This window comes from Impatiens glandulifera, chromosome 4 (assembly GCF_907164915.1).
Source record: "Impatiens glandulifera chromosome 4, dImpGla2.1, whole genome shotgun sequence".
NCBI lineage: Eukaryota > Viridiplantae > Streptophyta > Magnoliopsida > Ericales > Balsaminaceae > Impatiens > Impatiens glandulifera.
The window spans coordinates 41,438,330-41,447,701 of NC_061865.1; positions in this window are offsets into that span (position 1 = coordinate 41,438,330).

A 9,372-nucleotide genomic window follows, 5' to 3' on the forward strand; every position below is an offset into this window, starting at 1 on the left:
TGGAATATTAAGTTTGATATTTAGTCACAGTTAACTTTTTTTGTATGCAATTGTAGCTATTGTTAAGAGAAACATATTGTGGTTGTATAAAATAGTAAATATAAAATTGTCAAGACTCTTAGGCCTTCTTCTCGATTAATCATTTCTTTCTTAAAACTATCAAAGTACATTTATTTGATCATTTATGATTTAGAAGAAAAACAAAAAGTTTATTTCAAAATAAAAACCCAGATCAATGAAGCCTATACCTTACTATTGTTAGGTGATTCAGTAAATATTAAGAAGAGTAGAAATTAAAGAAAAAAAAATTATTTCATATTTTTGGGATGGCTTAATTAATTTTTGTCTAGATATTATTGCATCTACCATTTTCAAAAAAAAAATGGTAAAAAAAGTAACACAAAAATGTGAACCTTGTATAGGTCCAGTTTAGTGAGTAGTTATTAAATTGTCTAATTTCATAAATACTGTATACCTGGTTTGTACACTTTTAAAAATAATTTGGAGACAATTAATTTTAGAAAAATATTTTTATAAGGACTTATTGCACAAAATTTAAATAAATAATTTGTTTGAAACCAACGAATACAACGGTTCCAAAATAATTTAAAATTTCAAAATAATTTAAAATTTGAACAATTTAAAATTAAAATAAAGATGCTTAAATTATCAAAAATTAAAGCCTAAAATATAATTAAAGGAACTGTAATTATTTAAATTAAATGAATTCTAAAATAAATTATGTTTATCTTTCTTGCAGATATAAAATATATATATATATATATATATATATATATATAATATATATATATATATATATATATATATATATATATATATTAAATGGGAAATGATAGAGAGTGGGAAATATATGACAGAAATTTATAAGAAAATAATGTGTCATCTTGTAAGTGGATTGAAAACTTAATAGGAGAAAGAATTGTCAAATTTTTAATCTATTTACAAAATGCCACATCATTTCCCTATAAATTCTGTCATATATTTCTCGTTCTCTATCATTTCTCATATTAATAGACATCATCAATCAGGTCAAAACCCATCCAAATCAAATAAGTCCTAGCAGCTAACGGACAGACGGAAGCGTAAGGGAAACAAGGTCCCCGGATCAAGCCCCCAGTCAAAGTAGTTAATTAACAAACAAGGACCTTTTTTTTAATCTGCTGAAGCATCCAAAAACGCAGAGCCACATCAACCACCATCTAGTTACAAAGATGTGATGTACACGAGCTCAATGCTTGTCTTATTTGAATAGGACAATGTAAAAACATCTTTGTTAACTTTTGTTAAATTTTAAAAATATGATTAAATTTTAACATTCGACTTTCGATGATGTAATGTGATGTTGAATTGCGCACGAGACCAACCATTTTTAGATGGTACAAACAGTCCTTACAAAAATGGGACATTTGAAGAGATAGATGAAAAAGATTAATGCGTATAGAGAAAAGAAAAAGCATAGGTTGAGCATAATTAAACGCGTACACATTCTTAAACCAATTGCGTTCAACTGAAGTTTTAAAATGAATGTTTTCTCATTAAACCAATCGCGTTCGATTAGAGTTTAAGAGGAGTTTTGAATTAAATCTATCGCGTTCGATTGAAGTTTAAGGGAAAAATCGCATTGAACTAATCAAGTTCGATTGATGTTATACGAATAAATAAACCAATCACGCTCGATTAAAGCTGAAGGTTTGTTTCATTATTAAACCAATTGCATTCAATTGAAGTTTAAAAATGAATGTTTTTCATTAAACCAATCGCGTTCGATTGGAGTTTAAGAGGAGTGTTAAATTAAAGCAATCGCGTTCGATTGATGTTTAAAAGAAAATTCGCATTGAACCAATCTCGTTTGATTGAAGTAAATTTTGTCTATTTTTATTTGCATTTGGGTCAAAAGATAAATTCGTTTAACTTTCTAGGTGTTAGCGTATTTTCAGCTCTTTTCCGACGTTTTGTCACTTTAAAACTTCTTCAGAAATCAGTTTCGTACATCTTTCTTTAAAATGTATTTAGAAGAGACTGTGTGCAACTAGCGTTCTTCGAGATCAATGCCATCAATTTAGGGACTTGTCTATCGCCGAGACGTTTTTCTCCGAGTTGTCTTCGATGGATTTGTTTGCTCGAACATTGTTTGAAGGTTTAGATTATGCGTAATCTTTCAACCATGCACCATGAGGTTTAGTATCACTTCTTAGATTCAGAGGTCAGCGTGCTTTGGACTCTACGACCTTTATTTGATAGAATTGATACATCATTGTTCTTACTTTGGAAAATTAGACAAGAGTCTAGATGAACAACAAATGGTAATTTCAATACCCCAACATCTATGAGTATTTTCTTTTCTTTTTCTTTGGCCTATTTTATTGATAAATGAGGTATCTCATAGAATCAAACACTTTGTTCTTGTTTTAACAAATTAGACAAGAGTCTACATGAACAATAATATTGTTTTTCGTATCTCAACTAACACCGTCTTGCTTGACTTGATTTTTTTCATTTGAGACATTAAATTCTCTCACTCAACCTCTAATTGAGACGAGATGTCGCCTTTGTTGACAATATGGTTCCGAGTTTGGGCATTTTTCTTTTACGAGCTCTCTCTTAAACATCAACAATTTAAGTTTACGTCTAGGTTTGAGATAGATCTGGTTACAAAAGCATTTTGCTCGAATCTCACAAGTTACATTGGCTCGTCAAGAGACACTCATTGGGGAGAAATATGTGGTATCAAATTACAAGCGCTGACTAGAGATATCCTCACAACAGGGTTTGAAAACTCTCCAAATTTGGTATCAAGATATTTGGTATGAGTCAGAAAAATATCCCAATAAAAAATTGGGAGTTTCGATCCTTTGATGCATGAATGCATATTTGGCTCTATGTCCATGGGGTTTTAATGCATTTTTAGCCATGACTCGTAACAATGAATGAATGTTTAGAAATTCAAAACTCACCAGTGTTTTGGAAATCCATTAGGCAAAATGCATGATTAGCTCTAGGCTAAATGAATGCAAGCTTGAAAATTTTCTTGGTGAAGAACAATGCATTTTGCTTTCTTGCCTTAAAAGTTAGTGAATAATTTGATCTCATCGTCGCATGATTGGCTCTACACCGAAACATCTTCAGTGTTATAAGACTCTTGAAAATTGCTAAACCATTTAAGAGGAGGTCTGATTTACTTACTTTTTTTCTCAATACAAAATAAATTACTCAGATTAAATTCATAATCGTATGTCCGTGATTGTTTTTAAAAATGGTTATTGATAATTAAAGTTTGACTCTTGTTGAAGATTCCAATCTTTCGTGCTGTTCATCTTTTAGGCTTGACATTTTCTGAATTTCATCTACTCTCGTACATTTTTTAGAGAGAAATCTTCAAAAATCTTATCTTGAGAGAGATTATACTCGGGGTGTTTAGTTGAATCGATACGTCTAGTGAAATTGTCCAACAATGATTTCAAAACTTTAACCATTATGATATTTTTTACAACTAGAGTGTATCTGGTCGAATCGGCACACATAGCGAGATTGCCTAGTTGTGATTTCAAAACTTCAACCTCACAGAAGTGACCATTGTCTTTTTTGTTATTTTCTTGTTGAAGTATCATTGGTATCTGACAGATTAACATACCTAATGATATTGCCTAGTCATGTTCTCACTGTCTTAACTTTATCATGAATACTTTGCTCATTGATTTCTTTTTACTCAATTGCTTAGAGTTTCAAATCAATCTCTCTATTCATCGTTATTTTTTAGAAGTCAGACAATTTACCTAATTTGATCAGCTTTGAGACTAAGGTTTGAATTCCAATAAAACCTTCTAAAGTCTAAAAGATTTTAACAATCCACAAGATACAAGAAGGAACTAAATATATAATTTTTTGCACGAATGCTTAAGGAGGTATTCAAACTCGCTTTGCATCTAAAACGGTCTTTTGTTTAAGATTCAGTCTTAAAGATTTCTCGTTTCATATCCATGTGAGTAGGTAATTAGGTTCTCATGTAGTTCGAATCAAAGATCGAATACTTCAATGGCCGAAGGGGGTATCTTGGCATTCCGGGCTAGAGGATTTCTAAAAAACTTCAAGACTTTCATCCAATTGGGGGAATAGAACAGCTCAAACGAAAGAGATTACTTTAGCGTTTAAAACTGTTGGGTCAAATTATTTTGACTAAGTGTTGAAATAATTTATCCCCTGATATTTTGATGATGAAATAATTTATAAGTTTTAATATAGGTGTATTGAGACAATATGTTATTAGACGTGGATCTAATGAGGGTCATTAGACCGATTTTGATCTCCATTCGCATAAAATTATACGCAGGTCTAATGGAATTAGACGCACAGTCTAACTCATCGGAGTTAGACGTGTAAGTCTAATAGACGTGTAAAGAATTAGACAGGTAGTCTAATGAATACACGGAATTAGACGTGAGTCTAATAGAATTAGACGTACAGTCTAACTCATCGGAGTTAGACGTGTAAGTCTAATAGACGTGTAAAGAATTAGACGGGTAGTCTAATGAATACACAGAATTAGACGTGAGTCTAATAGAATTAGATGTACAGTCTAACTCATCGGAGTTAGACGTGTAAGTCTAATAGACGTGTAAAGAATTAGACGGGTAGTCTTATGAATACGCGGAATTAGACGGGTTGTCTAATTAATTGAAAGTTAGACGTGGGTCTAACTCCTTCAGATTAGTCTGAGGTAGAACCGGAATTAGACGTGGTAGTCTAACTCAGTGGAGTTAGACGTACCAGTCTAATGGTTATGTTATAATTAGACGGGTTGTCTAATTAATTAAAAGTTATACGTGGGTCTAACTCCTTCAGACAAATCTGAGGTAGAACCGGAATTAGACGTGGTAGTCTAACTCAGTGGAGTTAGACGTACCGGTCTAATGGTTATGTTATAATTAGACGGGTTGTCTAATTAATTGAAAGTTAGACGTGGGTCTAACTCCTTCAGATAAGTCTGAGGTAGAACCGGAATTAGACGTGGTAGTCTAACTCAGTGGAGTTAGACGTACCGGTCTAATGGTTATATTATAATTAGACGGGTTGTCTAATTAATTAAAAGTTAGACGCGGGTCTAACTCCTTCAGACAAGTCTGAGGTAGAACCGAAATTAGACGTGTAGTCTAACTCAGTGGAGTTAGACGTACACGTCTAATGGTTATTGAAATTAGACGCGAGTCTAATTATATTAGACTAGGCGGTCTAATAGACGTTTTTCCATCAGAAGGAGCTGACTTATTTCATTAGACTGATCCGTCTAACTGAAATACGTCTAATGCTCTAATTCAAGCAGTACGCTTGAATCTAGCATTTCTCCTACCCACGTGCTATAGCTGTACCCTACTTCTGCTCCACTTTCCTGTGAAGATTAGTACAACAGCTATATGCATCCAATCAAGGAATGCCACGTAAGAGAATTTTCCTCACATTACCCGTTTTGCAGGTACATCTCTGATGGAATATTCGGCGCACTACCAATTCGGTACGGCCACGATCCTTGTGCTAAGTACCTGTTGTGTACAATGGAGGCTTTCCAATGGAAGAGCGCCACGTATCATTCTTGAAGATTCGATCGTTAGCTCATGTTTAGTATTTAATCAATCCTTAGGACAACGGACAATCTGCCGAACGAACAAGCAAATACAAACGAACAAGCATTCTGATTTTGCAGAGAGAGACTACTCAATCACTTTGCTTACTGAACTTATTCTGTGAATCTTCTTTCTGATTGTACTGTGTGTAAATCGAGAGAGAGAGCTAGAATCAAAACACCATTAGCTGAGTGATATTCTTTATCTTTTTATAATTGAACAGAAAATGTTCTGTTCAAAAGTGAGCTAAGTGTGTGTGTAAACTGTATTTGATTCTCATCATATAGTGAATCCTTCCGGTGGTTGGAAGAAGGGGTGACGTAGGAGAGTTTCTCCGAACATCCATAAACAAACTACTTTGTTCTTCTTTTCTGTCATCTTTTCATATTTCATCTTGTGCTTCAAACCCAAGTAAACAATTCCGCCTTGAATCTGTTTCAAGTGTTTACACAAGTTTGCATAGAATAGAAAGAGATATTAATCCCTAACAGGATTTCTATCAAACCGTTTTTCATAAGCCTTCATCATTAGCCAGACCCCCGTCTCTATTGATAAAGTCGATCCTATCAAAAACTAAAGAATTTTACAAGAGATATTGAAACTTCCATCCTATATATCATGATGGAGGAATGGACAATTCGAACAAAAGAGGTTACCTTAACGTTTAGAGCTAAAGAATTTTTAATAGATTTTGAGACATTCATTCTACCATGTTGGAAGAATGGACAGTTTAGACTAAAGGGTTACCTTTAGCGTTTAGAGCTTAAGGATTTAACAAGAGAATTACATCATACTAAGGATAAAAGAATGGACAGTTTAGACGAACAAACTACCTCAGCATTCAGAGTTAGAGGATTTCAAAAGAATTTTATCTCTCAATCTGAAGTAGATCAAGAGTCCAAATACCACAATAGTATACTACCGTCTTTCACCAATAGGTTAAAGGTTGCCACCCGAGAAGATTTTGATGCATTTTTTGGAAAAATTCCCCTAGTTCATGAGATAGGGACTTTGAAAGCCTCAATGTCGTCGTCATTCATACCATCAATATTTGTGAATCTCAAGTTGTTCAAGAAGGCTATTTTTCAGAACTATCAGCTTTATGCTCAAATGAGCGGTCTTTACTCTAAAACTCTTTTTCATTATTAAAACACGACATTATTCAACACATTTTTGAATTAAATAACGTCCACCATAACTGCATATGTGTTAAGTTATGCTACATATGCCATAACCTAAATCTATTGGAACTTATGATATGTTCCTATGGTCATGCATCTAAATCGTATTTGTAAGCTTGAAAATAAACATTGACATTGGTAGGAGAAAAATACATGTATGATGAGGGTGACAACGAAAAAAAAACTCAAATAATTCTAAAAAAATATGATTAGGACATCACACTATGAAATTTTATTGCAGGTCATATAGATATTTTTATTTTTGTTTTTGGATAAGAAGAATACAAGTTATAAAAATGGGATCAAAGTGATAAAAATTATATCGAACAGTCCCTAAAATTTCAACTCCTGTACCAAAAATATTATAAATAATTTTATATTTTTTCGGATTTTAATAAAATGTTTAAGACTCAAATAATTAAAACAAAATAAATAATTAAAGCCTAAAGCAAACTGAGCATCATATCTAATTCAATTGGTCGGTCCAAGAGAAAACATATAACCGGTCACATAATCGGACCAGCCTTCAAAAGAGAACTAGATCGAGAGAAAGAAATAAGCAGGCCACATTGAATGTCAATTGCATTATTTTGGAAGTTGCAAACACTCTAGAATGTCCTCACACAAAGGAACAATGCACAGACTCAATTAATTAATGTCTTGATTTTTTTTTATTGTAATCCACCACTAATTTGTCATGTCTTCTAAGTTGTTTGCCTAGGTAGGAAAAATTTGGATGAGAATTTGTATCGTTTTTAAAGTCTAAAATTATCTCTTGCATATTTATTTTGGTTGTCCATGTTTCTATAATTTTGTCAATAATAGAATATTAATATAGAGAGAAAGCCTACAATTGCTCTTCTCTCCTTGAGAGAGCATCTGCCCCTGTGTTTTCCTTTCTTTTCTTGTAGTCAAAACTTAATAATTTGTATAGCCATTTTTCTTGACTAACTATATGAATTCTTTGTTCTAAAAGGTATTTAAGGGACTCATGATCTGTTTTTATGATAAAATGCTTGAATTGTATATAACATTTCCATTTTTTAACTGTAAATATTAAAAAGCTAGTAGCTCTTTTTCGTTTGTACATAGATAATAGTTTTCTATAAGGAGTTAAAGCTTTGATAAAGTAAGCAATTGGTCTATTATTTTGTATGAGAACTGCAACTATGCCTATATCTTACTTGCGTCAGTTTCTACTATGAATGTCTTTTTAAAATTTGAAAGTCCTAGAACTGGAGGTGAACACGTGGCAATTTTAAGATTTGTAAAAACTATTTATGATAAATTGGTCCATTTAAAACTATATTTCTTTAATAAATTTACTAATGGTTTAGGTATAAGACCATAATTACAAATAAATCTTCTATACTACCCTGTTAAGCCTAAAGAGACTCTTAAAAGTTTGAGCGTTAATGTTATAGACCAACATTGCATAGTATTTATCTTATCATGATCAACCTCAACTCTTTAGGAAGAAATAATATATCCTAAATAGTCTAACTTTTTACATGCAAATATACATTTAGATATTTTTAAAAATAGATTATGATGTTTTAAGGTATCAAAAACTATTCTTAAGTGACTTAAATATCATGCAATGCTATATTGTATATTAGTATATCAACAAAGAACACTAATATAAATTTTTGAAGATAAGATTTGAATATAGTGTTCATTAAACTTAGAAATTCATATAGTCCTTCATGTGTCTTAAAATTTATTTTGTGAGGGGAAATTTGATGAAATGGCCCTCATAAGAGGTCTAATTCCAAAAAAGGCCCACGGTTGATAAAGTTGGCAAAAAATGCCTTTTTGCCCTGTAAAAAGTCTGTAATACCCCTCGCGCGCCTGTTTTACCGCTCAATTACGAGAAATGTATTTCTCGCATTTGGTATTTCTCGCATTTGGTGCTCAATTACGAGAAATGTATTTCTCGCATTTGGTATTTCTCGCATTTGGTATTTCTCGCATTTGGTATTTCTCGCCTTTGGTATTTCTCGCATTTGATATATATATATTGAGATTCAGACATTGGTAAAATATATGAAAACGGCTAGGGTTTCGAATCGATCTACAATAAACTACGAAAGAACAATCTCCAATGGAGGACGCGATCGCGATGCATTCATCTCTGGATATCAGATTAACACACATACATGACAACGACTCAAGACATGAACGCCTTATCATCGGAGGCTCCACTTGCCCCTGTCACCGTCGAACGCAATGTTCGCTCCGACCTCGACACCACACTTCTAAAGCCTTGTATGTATTCTTTAGCTAGATCTTGTTCTTTCAAATTATTAATCTTTGAGATTGGGTCTTTCATCAAATATGCAGACTTGGCTCGATAGGTCAACTGGGTTTGAAGGAAATGGTTGGTATTATATGAGATTAGAAATTCGAATCCCTAAAGTTGGATCTTTCCTCTCTGTGATTAATTGAGTTTTTTTCGTTTCTTCTTTAGTTCTAAGGGTTTTCGTCTTATGTATACAGGATAAAATGAATCACCAAAGATGCTATAACAGCAGACAAGGAACGAATCCGGGAGA